The sequence below is a fragment of the Cimex lectularius genome, unplaced genomic scaffold (assembly GCF_000648675.2).
Source record: "Cimex lectularius strain Harlan isolate CLEC.00 unplaced genomic scaffold, Clec_2.1 scaffold144, whole genome shotgun sequence".
Lineage (NCBI taxonomy): Eukaryota > Metazoa > Arthropoda > Insecta > Hemiptera > Cimicidae > Cimex > Cimex lectularius.
Genome location: NW_019392700.1, coordinates 806,854 through 821,077, shown reverse-complemented (window position 1 = coordinate 821,077; position 14,224 = coordinate 806,854).

Genomic DNA, 14,224 nt, shown 5'->3' with positions numbered 1-14,224 from the left:
AATAGGTAAAAAGGGGTAGGAAAGAGGTAAAATTGAGAATTAGAGAAGTATATAATAAATATAATGAGATAGTGTGAGTGTATTGCCAAAAATCAGATAATACATTGTCTTCCCAGGCAGAAAGGTGGTTGTCATAAACAAACAATAAATCTTACTTTACATTAAAGAGTCATGTACACTTTTTTAGTGTTTTTAAAAGTTTTCTAAAAAATTAAGGGGGTTAAAATGTGTCTAAAATTGATCTCAAAATAAAATTGTCAATTGTCTAAATTTCGGCTCTTTTGCATGCAAGTTGTTCGTCCGGCAATTTTGGACATACAGGGTGAGAGAGGGAATGAAAGGGAGAGAGGGAGTTATTTTACCCAAAAATTTTGATAAAATTATTGTATTATTATTATTTTTGATAGTTTACAGATGTCAAAGGTTCTGTTAATAAGTTATTAGCAATTAATTATCAAAAAAAAAATTTTGTGTAAAACTTCATTGGCCTCTTGTAAGACTTTTCTCTTTACCAGATCAATAGACTCTTCTAAAAATAAAAGGCGAATTTGGACAAATCAAAGCAATCCCTTTACTCAGCAAAATGAAAGACTGAAAATAGAACGTTGTCAAAAATGATCATAAATATAGTTTTATATTGATCGGGGATATTAAATTTTTACATTAACAATTTAAACTAAAAAGTATATTTCAATCAGTCCGCAGGTCTTGGTGAACCAGGTTTTACTGAAATTTCTCGCCCTCTCAAACCGCCTTTATTATATATTGATTTGATCTATCGGTAATGCATTAAAAAAAAATGCTCGTTATAATTTTCCTTAATGCAAGTACGAAGAAAAAAATGAATAACCTTAGCGATAATAGCCGGTGGTTTACTACAAGCTCAAGTCGAACGTGGAAAGGAGGAACCCCCAGCCTCGACCTACTGCAAGGTAAGAAACTTGTTGCCCGAGGTCGTTAAACAATCAGTTGTGCTAAACTGGAACGAATCTTCTATCCGGAACGGATGGAAGAAAGCAGTATTGCGGTAATGCAAATCTACTAACTACATTTTTTGATTTATAACAAACGGTAGCAGTATTGAGACTCTGAAAAAACAAAACTAGATGTAATAAAATGAGACTTTAAATGAAGAGACGCAACTGTAAGAATAATTAATTTTTAAGTAAGGTATTGGTTGAAATAAAAAAGTCAGTGTCACGAGCAGGATTCGAACCCACGACCTTCGGCTAAATACGCCGCTGCTCTACCGCTTGAGCTATCGTGACTTCGATCCAATCCACTGGTAGCGCAGCGGCGTATTTAGCCGAAGGTCGTGGGTTCGAATCCCGCTCGTGACACTGACTTTTTTTATCTTAACCAATACCTTAGATAAAGATTAATTAATTTAAAGAGGTTATTTGGTCAATCGGACCACGAAATCTAATGGATTTAATAAGCAAAATGAAGTATATCTTCACTAAAGCTCTCCGTGGCAATTTCATTTGTCGCCGAGAATCAAATAGATTGCACGACATTTGAAAAATGGCAAAAAGGAGGGAAAATTCAAAAGGTGGGGTTGAGATGGGAAGTTAGTGCCCGAGTTGATCGAAGTCACGATAGCTCAGTGGTAGAGTCATAGAGTGGCGGCGGTCGTGAGTTCGAATCCCGCTCGTGACACTGACTTTTTTATCTCAACCAATACCTTACTTAAAGATTAATTAATTGAGCAGAATGTATTTGGTCAATCGGGTCACGAATCGATTTTATAAGAATAATTATTTGGTAAAAAATTTCTCTTTAGAATTAGGTCAACTAGTAGCTTCAGCATCACATCGAATTTAAATTGATTACCAGTTTCATGGTTCTAAGAGGGGGATGTTTTAAATATTTCGTTTCGTGGTAATGAACAAGGAAGTGGAGTGGATTTCGAACATAATGAACGGATGGTTAGAGTGAAACTAGAGACAGAAGATGAAGTGAGCCTAATTATGCACGAGGAGGCCAATGGAAGAAAAGAATGAATAATCTCTGCGGAATGAAATGGTAGGAATATTGAAAAAGTTATGAACTTTGAAATATGTAAATTTTACGCGAGATCTGAATCCTAAGAACTTATGAAATTTTTTTCGAATAAATTCTAAAGAATGATGGTAGAAGGGATTCCCGATGATCGATTCTTCTGGCTCTAGTACAAGCATAACTAACGACTAGGAAAGAGTTATATAAGTAACTGTATGAAGTTTTAAACATAACCGTTTTTATGCTGAAGGACATTTGCAACGACTTAGAATTATCAAATTAACAACATAATTTTTTTCCAATTATAATACCGTATAAAGTCAATTTACAAATACAAATTTTAAAAAAGAACTCGTGTAAAGAGAAAGGATACTCAATTCTTGGGTTGGGTTATAAGATAAAGGTAAGTCCATCGTAAGTCGAGATAATTTGAATTTATCAAAGGTTTTGTAAATAACAAGGGAAATTTAAAAAGAAATATATTATAATTATTTGTAGTTTCATACAGACTTCACACAGCATGCTCATATCTGCCAAAGAAATCGTATAGTTTTAATTATTAAAAACAGAGATCACGTAAGCTCCATTTTTTTCCACTTAGATAAGCTAAAAATGCAATAAAAACACGATTAACATAAGAAGCCAGCAACAGTGGGCCGGGTCGGCAGAAAAGCTCCCATGGATCGATGGGTGGCCCTCGGATGATCTGAACCGTAGAAGAAAGATATCTTCACCCGATTAAGCCCAAGACCTTGCATATGACCAGCAAGTAGAGAAATGTTGCTCGATGTGTCCCACCTGATTCAAGGGTGCAACTCCTCGGCTCTTTATAGAGAGCATGTAGTATTGCCAACCGATAATCGTGGTTGTGCACGGCAACGAGTATCTGGGTCCCCTGTTCCGATTTTTAGAAAAAACAAAAAAATTGTATATAGTAATGATAGTGTTGTGCTCCCAGCGTGTGTTGCGAGTGAATATATTTTTTAGTGTGATGTGCGGTGTGTGGGTCGATGGGGAATTTTGAGAATTCCATCGACCCTCAATGGTTAGTTGTCTAACCCTAGTTAGTATAGTTGTATAGGGTGTTCGGCTACTCGTTTTACAAACTTTACCAGTAGATTTTACATTCGAAATGGAACTAAAAAGTCCTAATTAACTATGGTCCGAATCTCAACAGTTTCGAAGTTATTTCACTTTTTCCGATTTTTAAGATTTCACGACCTTGCTTCAAATAAACAATCATAACTCCAAAACTAAAAAGTTTTGAACAAATTCGTTGAGACCATTGAAAACTAGGTTAAATTTTCAATAACATGTTATCAATATTAAACTTGTAAACGTTAGTGAAATAAGCGTTTTAGAAGCGAGAACTGAAAAAAAAAAATTTCAAAGTTGAACAACATACTATGGTGATTCTAAACTACTATTTGAAAAACCTAGAGACGAGCAAATTTCAGAAAACGTATTCCATTTAATAGCCTTTTTAGTGGTGTATTTGCTTTTTTAATAACATTTTTCAAAGATGAAAAAATTGATGAAGGGAAAGGAAAAACCGTGGTTGAAGGATTGATAAGGTGGAATGATTAATAATTAATAATACATGTACAGTTATAGATACAAATAAATGAAGTAAAAAAATAATAATTTCATTCAAAATTTCCTTAAATATATATTTTTTTAAATTTTCCACCCTACCAATCCTTCAACCACGGCTTTTTTCTTTTCCTTCATTAATTTCTTCATTTTTGAAAAAGTAATTAAAAAACAATTGAAAATTTAAAAAAAAATATTTAAGAAAATTTTGAACGATTTTTTTTTTACTTCATTCATTTGTATCTATAACTGTACATGTATTATTAATTATTAATTTTTCCACCTTACCAATCCTTCAACCACGATTTTTTCTTTCACTTCATCAATTTTTTCACCTTTAAAAAAAGTTATTAAAAAAACAATTGCACCGCTAAAAAGGATATTAAATGGAGTATGTTTTCTGAAATTTGCTGGTCTCTAGGCTTGCAAATAATAGATTAGAATCACCATAGCAAGTTTTTAAACTTTGAAAAAAATTTGTTTTTGAAAGTTCTCGCTACTAAAACGCTTATTTCACTAACGTTGACAAGTTTAGTATTGATCACATTGGAAATTTAACGTACTTTTCTATGGTCTCAACGGATTCGTTCAAAACCTTTTAGTTTTGGAGTTATCATTGGTTATTTGAAGCAAGATGGTGAAATCTTAAAAAAATCAGAAAAAGTGAAATAACTCCGAAAATGTTGAGATTCGGGCCGTAGTTTATTAGGACCTTTTGGTTCCATTTTGAATGTAGAATCTACTGGCAAAGTTTGTAACACGAGTAGCCGAACATAATATAATATGTATAGAGGGTGATGGAGGAATATCGAAAACTACCCTATTTGAGTGAATGGAAAGTAAAGGAGTGAATGTATTAAAGAGAGAGAGGGTGAATGGGTTTGATAATTTAAAGTTAAACGAATGACTTGATAATTTACAAAAAATACATTTCATTCGTCAGGACACTAATCGAATGGAAAAATTGCCACCTTTCTATAAGAATCTTATGTTTAAAACATTAAATGTTAAATTGAAGAGGAAAAAAAAGTCATAAAAGTTGTTTATTTTTATCTTACACCATTTGGGTCCCGATATAGGAAAAGGACATGAGACTGTTTTCTGCTCGAAAAGTTGTTTTTTTAATTTGAACGCTCCGAGGCCGATGAAGATTTTTGTCCTGTTCCTCGACTCGACCCGTGCCTCTCTGGACTTCCGTATCCGCGCTAAGCCATTTCACCTTGAAATGTAAACAGTTCGCTAAAACAAGAAAATTTCGACGCCTATTTAAAAATAATTTAAAAACTATGTAAAAATTTTAAAATTTTTGGAAATGGAAATCGTTGAGTATGATTCTTCTGAAAGCAGCCTTATCAGTGTTACTGCTCAGTTTCAACCAAACGCTTATTATTTTAGCAAATTTATCTAATGATACAGAACCTTTAATTCTTATAGATAAAAACTATTATTTTTAATACAGGTCTTGGAAGATATATACTTCGACAGATTGTATCGACTGACAGTCAGTCCTTTTACAAAAATCCTCCTATGAGACTACAGTACTTTCAGACTGCAGTAGTTATAACCATTACTGACGCATTTTTATAGTTAACTCTAGGATTCCAAAAGGAAATTAAGTTGGAAAAATGTAAAAAATGAAAAAATATGGTTTTAATTGTTGTCTGCAGTAGTGTAGCTACGATTTCATACAACCGGGTGCAAAAAAGAGAAGGAACCCCATATTGTCACATAAAAATTAAATCAAAAGTTGCTTAAAGAAAGAACAAACAAAAAGAATCGAACAAAACATTAAATCTTATAATCTAAGATTGTTGATTAAATCTCCCGATAGTTTGGCTGATTCGGATCATTTTAGTCTGCCTATTCACTCTGTTTTGGCCTGTCCGACGGGAATACATGTAATTCATAAAACCTCTCTCACTAAGAACACAATATAAAACGTACCTAATTACCTGATTAAACAAAAATCACACAAACCAACCCACTGAAAATGAGAGACGCAAACGCTTCCAACGAAAGACCAAAACCTGGAGGACCGAAATAATCGGAAACGACTTAAGTAGATGCTCATCATTCATCAGATTCCATGAAGAAATCACACAAGTTAATTTTTTTATTTTATTGATTCCTTAGCTCACATTACGATGTTTTATGATAACGGTAACCAACTCACTCTCTGTTCTTTATCCTATTGCTAGCCTCTCTATACCTCAGGGCCTCGTCAATTGTGATTAAAATAACACAAGCAACAAACATAAATTACATTTTAAGACAAAAACAGTCTGATAAACACTACCCAGAGTACTGGCTATTCCTCGTAGTAATTGGGGATATGCCCCTCCATTCACGCTAATAAATTACATTCACAACCAGACTTCGTTCAACTACCCCAAAGTATACGATATTCATCGAGGTAATTGAGGATAGTAAGTACTGTGTAAGTCCGGAAACGGACATGGGAACAGGCAGCCTTAGACCTTTGAAGGTAATTGAGGATAAGCCCCTACATTCACACTACTCCAGTGTACTCGAATTTCCTCGGATTAATGTGAGGATAAACCTTTCATTCGCGCTAATAAATTACATTCACACATTCATGCACACTACCCCCGAGAACTCGATATTCCTCGGAGTAATTGTGGGATAAACGCTTTGTTCTCGCAAATAAATAAATTCGTACCAATAATCGGCACATATCACATACATGAACGTACAAAGATCTACATACATTAAAAATATTTATGGTCCTGAGATATCGGATCAGCCATCTGTGCCTGCTACCGTGCCTCACTGCATAGGTCATTCGAGATGTATTTCTTTCTTTGCAGACTTTCATCAGTTCTTAAATGCTTTACCGTGATAAATTCTTCATACTTTTCAAAGTTTAAATATCCCTTGTATTTGACATGCGATTCTGGGTTAGAATCCCGACAGTGCCCATGGTTCTAATTGAAAATAGTTTGAAATCTGCATTTAAAAGTGGTTTGACTAATCGTCCGCGACACCCAACAGATAGCTGGACGTTAAGTCCTCCTGTAAGACAATAATTATTTTACTCTTACTTTCTTATTTATTATTAATTATGACAAATCTGAGGGGTATTTATACAGTAGATCTAATGCTGTTTTATACAGTATTTTCATTCATTGTTGAAATAGTGGTAGGCATAACGTGAAGATATCAATAATATATTTCTTGACTGAAATTTTTGAATTAATTGAAAAATCTGAGGTTCTTCATCAAAGAATTGATAAAATTTATAAGGTTTGAAATAGTTTTCAAGTTAATCTGTGATCTTGACTTAATTCGTCGGAGATTAAGAACTCCTTTTGCATGAAAAGCCGGTAAAACACCTCATTCTTTCGCCATGATAGTTGCCTCATTAAGTAACTTAGGAAAGTTATTTCTGGAACTTTGAACATTCCGCAGTCATTGTTCCAACATTGAAGAAGCCCTACTTAACTCCATGTTTCAGCTTGTAGTAATTGACTTAATGTAAGATATCTCTTATATTTCTTAATATTAATAACTTAATATTAATTGTCTTAAATCGGTCTTAATTTGCTATTTATTATTGCTATTTGTCTATTTACAATGGGAGTAGAAACGCATCTTAACTAATTTGCCTTCTATCGTAAGACCCAATTTCAACCAACAACAATTTTAAAATTTAATCCCTTATATTTCGTGGTCTGACGGACCAAATAACTTCAATTAAATGTAAGGCTTTGGTTTAATTGAAAAAGCTATATAGTACCATTAGAGTTTGCAAGGGACACCGAAATTGTACAGAAACTGTAAAAATACTTTATTTCTGTTTCAGACGAGTGTCATTTTTCTCTTCATTTGCCAGACAGACGTCTTCGAGTTTATCAAGCAACTGTAGAGCTCTACAGCCATTGTAACATTGCCGGAAGAAAGGTTGTTCGGAGGTGGTTCAGTTATGGTGTCGAGTGGAATTTTCTTGAAGGCAAGAACGAAGTTACACGTTTTTAAAGGCCGGCACTAATCAGAAATCTACGCTACATAAATTCTTGAGGAATGCCATTTGCTCCTGTCATCGGAGAGCAATTTTTCTTTAAGCAAGATGATGCAAGACCAACTAACACCAGTGTTATGCGGTACCTTCCAGCTGTCAATGCTTACACTAAGAAGACCATCCCGTAGAAATTCCTCAAAAAGTTATTAAATGCTTAATTATGAGCATGCTGAGAAGATTAGATTGTGTAAAAAGAGCAAGAGGAGAAAATAAGACTATTAAATATTTTTACGTTTGTTTTATAATTATTATTATAAAGATTACTGGCACTCTCAACACGACACGCAAGAATGGCACAATTAAGCAAGAAAACAAACACTTTGAGTGAGTAGAAATCCTTTGATTGAATATAAAAAATATATTTTTTTGCATTGCATAAATTCACTTTTTTCCACATCCTACATGTATTTGTTAAATTTAAATAATGTTTGTAAATCCCAGGCCCTGAAGATGATCTAAATAAAGAACGAAACGTTGGCACGATAAAGAAAATGTTTTTCTGACACCAGTCCGCATCACACGATTTCCGAATAATTATTATAAAGAGTTTAAACACAAGAGGGATTTTTCTTTTTTTTATTATATTTTTTTTGCGACATATTTTTATTTTCACACTAACCAAAACTTGTAATAAATACCTGAATTATAAAAATATCGGTGTTAGTGTTACTGAAAACGCAACTTCATAAAAAACATCAAAATTTCAAAGTCCGCCACTTTTTTTGTGGAACATTGTATTTTAAGAGTGTGGTTCACACTGGGACCAGAGGACAGATTCGTATAAGAAGATATTGATTAAATTTGATCAATTGACGGAGGTACAACTTTAAAAGTAATACAATTAATTAAATTTTTAGTTGAGAAAGAAGTCAATGGCACGAGCGGGATTCGAACCCACGATCTTCAGCTTGATACGCCGCTGCTCTACCACTTGAGCTATCGTGACCTCGATCCACTCGGACACCAACCTCCCATCTCAACCACACCTTTAGAATTTTCCCTCCTTTTTGCCATTTTTGCAGCGGCGTATCAAGCCGAAGATCGTGGGTTCGAATCCCGCTCGTGTCATTGACTTTTTTATCTCAACTAAAAACCTTAATTAATTGTATGATATTAATTGGTCAAGCGGACCACGAAACTAGTGAATTTAAAAGTAATGATGATTTGGGAATCGTGAGACGTAGGTTTAGGAAAAACATTTTCTTTATTGTGCCAACGTTTCGATCTTTATTTAGATCATCTTCATAGCCTGGGATTTACATACATTGTTTATACTATAAAAATACATGTAAGATGTGAAAATGAATTTATACAATGATGTATACAAAGTAGAAATTTTAGGTTTAATCAAAATATTTGTACTCACCCAAAGTGTTTGGTTTCTGTGTAGATGTGTCAGTGTTATGTGTCGTGTTGGGAGTGTTGGTTGTTTAAATTAAACATATATAAACAAAAAAACATTTATATCTCACTAACACGCCCAACACGACTCACAACCATGATACATCTACATAGAAAACACAATTTATTTATGATGCTTTATTTCCAAATAATCATTAATTATCGGTCACTAAATACTGCACACATTTAAAAGTAATTTGCATAATTTTATTAAATTTATTACGATGTTTTTTTTACAACAATTGTACAATTTCTTAAGAATTATCTAAAAATGTTTATAATTTGGGTAAATTAAATTGTTCATTCAGGCAGATTTGAAGAGAAATATGTATTTGGTTGTACTCTCGCATGTTACTTTTGCCCCTCGAGAACCGATTCTTGTAAGATGATGTCTATCATGTTTTGACCATTGAAATGTGCACATGATGCAATATAAGCTATTTGGTGCGTCATTTAAAGTGTTCAACCAGCGTGAAAAACAATGTTCAAGATTTGCGCAACGAACGTTATTGGAAAATACCTTATTTCAGATAAATTCCAGCATGAATATATCAGACTGGAAAACAGTTACTCAGGCATCGATAACTTACTTTAATTAATTATATATACAAGTAAATAGCAGCTACTATCCGACACATAACTGGGCCATTTGTATACAGAACAATTCATTTCAGATCGTATTTTATCAAGCTGGTTAAGAACGATTTATGTTTGTATATTCAGAATTGTCTTGTCAATCGCTTCGTCGTCTTAAGAACGTCTGAGGGGAAAAGGTACGGAAATGAAAGTGGAATGTAAGCCAAGGCTGTTGGCGAAATGCCGTGACGATAATTACGTAATCGAATATTAAATTGTACTCTGGAATCATTATAAGAATTTATCGTTTTCTTCAGTACCTAGACTCACATCATTTCCTGCTTCAGTAGATGATGAAAACAACCTCCACTAATAAAGTGAATAGTAGATTCCATTAATAAATTGATTATGCCTAGAGCAATGCAAATTAATTTAAAATTAAACTTTTTTAACTTTAAATATCTTCGGGCATATTTATTTACTGGAAGAGGTATTTGAACAGCATGCCTACGAAGAGTGGGTGAAGCCGACCAACGAATTGAAAAAATTGACATTTTTAACATGGAACATGTGTTAAATGGAATTATTTAAATAGCATTATCAGACAAAAACAAAATTATTAATTGATAAACTTGTGTACGACCCGAGCATTTTTTAATTCAGGAATATTACTTGACCCACGATTAAAATAAATATTTGGTACAAAACAAATTCTTAAGATCTTTTACGAATGCATAACTCAATATGTCAAATATGGTTTCCCTCAAAATCAATATACAATAATACTTTTCTACGAGTAAAAAGACAGAAAGAACTCATTCATTACGCACCCTGGCCGAAGGAAACGGCCAAAAACAAAGCATAAAACAATTTGGGTGAGTTAAAAACAAAACATGAATATTACTAACACATTAAATAATATAATTACATTTCAATTAATATAGATAAGAGATACGAGTGCCAACTGTTTTACGAAGAGTTAACGAAAATTGATAAATAAAAATATAGGAGGGCACAACGGACCTAAAACTATTAAGTTCAGATTCTGTAAAAAGACAATGGGAAAACCGCTGAAATAAGAAATAACAGAAATAACAATGCTAAACAGTGACAGGTTAAGAACGATGTCGGTCCCTGGTCCACGGAGAACGGTTCGAAAAGGGAAAACGCCATACTGACAACACTAAGCATAGGTCATACAAGAATAACGCACGGACACCTTCCGGCCGGAAAGCGACCGCGTAGGTGCCCGTTATGCAGGGAAAAAATAACGGTCGAGCACCTTTTCAATTAGAAGGATTGACGTATATAGACAATATTTTTGCATAACATCGGACCTGTGCGTTGTCTTGGGGCACGGCAGCGGGCACAGATATTTTATGTGTGTTTGTGTTGTGTCTTTGTTGACTTTATGTTAATTTATTAGAATAAATGTAATTTATTAGCGTGAAAGGAAGGGGTTATTTAACCCCGCTCGAGGTATATCGAGTAATGCGACGTAGTGCTGAAAATGATGGACGTTCCATCAGGTATGCGGCTATTGCCATTTGAGTTGTTTACGAAACTCTGCAAGACGCCGTTAGACGTTTTCGAGAAACTGTCCTACCATAGAAGGCCCAGTTCTGGACGCCTAGGGTAAGAGAACCTCAGGATGACCGTTTTATGACATTGAGAATTTTGCGAAATCGGCCCCTTTCTGTTGTTCATGCGTTTCGTCAGCTCTAGGAAGTTTGAGGTGTCCAAATTTCTGAACTCACTGCTTGAAGAAGATTAAATAAGTATGGGCTGTTTGTTTTTCGTAAGAAAGTAAAAAAAAAGAAGACGTAAGAAAACACGGACTTATACGGCTCGCATTTGTTCGAGGCCACAGCCATTGGTCTTTGGACGATTGGTCTGCTGACCTTTTTACAGATGGATGTAGATTTGCTCTACCATCTCCAGTTGGCGTAAAAGAATGTGAGAAGGCGAATTGAAAGGTAAGAAGCTTGTAATTTATCCCAGAACCAACCTTTTTACGTAGCTCTATGATGATGTGAGCGGGAATTTTAATGGAGAGTCGCACAGAGTTGGTCGTCGTTCGAGGAGAGTCTTTGACGGCCATTCGCTATGTGGATGAAATTTTGGAACCTCGATGAAATCAGCGACAGTCCTATTCTAATGCCCGTCTGCATGTCTCTCGCGTAGTACAAACGTACCTTCAACAGCATAACATCAGGGTCTTAGCCTGGCCAGCCCGTTCTGAAGACCTGAACCCCATTCAACATTTATGGAATAACCTCAAAAGACGAAGAAGAGCACGTCCATCACTTCCACACTCCACCTCCAAAGGACTCTTCGTGAAGAATGGGCTAACCTCCAGCAAAGAGACATTTCCAGACGGTAGAAATTATGCCGAGTGGACGTCGAGACGTATTTAAGGCAAGAGGATGATACGCGATATATCTAAAACAAAATTAAACCAAATTGATCAGTCCGTTTTTTTTTTCATTTTTCCTTAGCAATTTACATTATTTTTTTACATTTTTAGACAAAGACCGTAAAAAACGTGAAACTTTCATTAATATATAAAAATATAAACAAATCAAGTTATATTACAAGTGGGTGGAAATTTTTCGCCTTTCAGTATACAGGGTGAATTGCTACTCGTGCTACAAACTTCTCCAGTAGATTCTTCACCCTAAAATGAACAAAAAAGTTCATATTGTCCATGGTCCGATTNCTGAAATGGTTGAGAATCGGACCATGGACAATATGAACTTTTTTGTTCATTTTAGGGTGAAGAATCTACTGGAGAAGTTTGTAGCACGAGTAGCAATTCACCCTGTATAACGATAAAAATAATACATATAGTTTGAAATAAACAACAAAATACGAGTGTCCGGTTTTTTTGCCTTTGAGTTTATATGAAACAAAGTTGGCCGTAGAACTAAACCCTGAGGAGCTCCAGGGTCATTTTATACGGTTACAATCACATTTGAGGCAACCCTAAATGTTATCTTTTTTTAAATAGCTGTGAATCACTTTGATAATATTTCTTGGAAAATTGTGTTTTATGAACCTGTAAACATGAAAATAAGAGATTATCAAATCAAACGATAATCAAATTGATAGGTTTTTAATGAAAAATCTTGATTGTCCCTTACAAAAATAAAAAGACATGACAAGTTCGTGCAACTTTATACCTGTCTTCTGAATTGATCGGCATTTAAGAATACGATTAAGGTGCAGTTCGTTCATTCTTTTCAGAATGCATAAGGAAGGTTAAAACTAGTTTTAGAACAGTATTCAATTTACAATTATAGTTTGGTAGCTGAGCCCTTTTTTTCGCTTTTTCAAATGTGTGTCTGACTGAAAAAGTGTTATGTGAATGAATCACAAATTAATTTACTATCTGTGTAGAGCTTTATTCACCCAGACAGCTAGTTAGAGAAATTAATTATACTAATATGAAAGGTTAGTGTTATGTTATTATTGGCTTACACCTATTACATATTTTACTTTTTGAGCCTTATTTTTTTTGTAGGTTTATTGGATTTACCACGTTGCAGAATCTGATGGAAATGAATATATTCAGTGACAAGACCGGGCAAGCAAGATATAAAATAAAATGTTTCATCGTTCATTGAACAACTTTTCTACATATGTTGTAGTTTTTGCTTGTTTGCTGGGTACAAGTTACTTTCGCCGTGTTTTTACTTTTAATCTAATTGTGCTTTACATTTTCGGAAAAATGAACGGAGAGTATATTCTACTTTTGTGCCGGTATATATATATATATATATATATATAATTTTTTTTTTTGTGGATTTCCCTTTTGAAAAGGCGGACGTTGAATGTTATCAGCGGAAAATGTTAAGAGGAGATGTCAACTGTTCTTATTGTCTCGATTGAATAAAATTAATCGGCGATTGTTCCTCGTTTGAACGGCGGTTTTGTTCCTCGGTTAAAGGGGACAAAAGAATACAGGAAGACCGCTGATTACTACTGCCGAGCTTATAAACAGTTGTTAGCAAATTTAAATTAACAGGGAGTGCCCGAATCTGAGAGACTTGCTTCCGTTTATCCTTCCGATCTGACTCAGGCAAGGGACTTCACACCGGTTTCAATATGTTCCTGCAAATATTTAAAAAGTAAAGCAAATATATGTTGATATTCGAAATTTTGCAAAGACAAATTTTGTCACTTGTGTGAAGAAAAAAGCACTAAATTCCTAGAATAAGAAAATAGTGATTTAGTGGGCATGGGCTAGATTCACAGCTATTTAAACAAAGATAACATTTAGGGTTGCCTCAAATGTGATTGTAATCGTATAAAACGACCCTGGAGCTCCTCAGGAGTTAGTTCTAGGGCCAACTTTGTTTCATATAAACTCAAAGACAAAAAACCGGACACTCCCATTTTGCTGTTTATTTCAAACAATATGTATTATTTTTATCGTTATGCACTGAAAGGCGAAAAATTTCCACCCACTTGTAATATAACTTGATTTGTTTATATTTGTATATATTAATGAAAGTTTCACGTTTTTTACGGTCTTTGTCTAAAAATGTAAAAAACTAATGTAAATTGCTAAGGAAAAGGAAAAAAAAGACGGACTGATCAATTTGTTTGAAT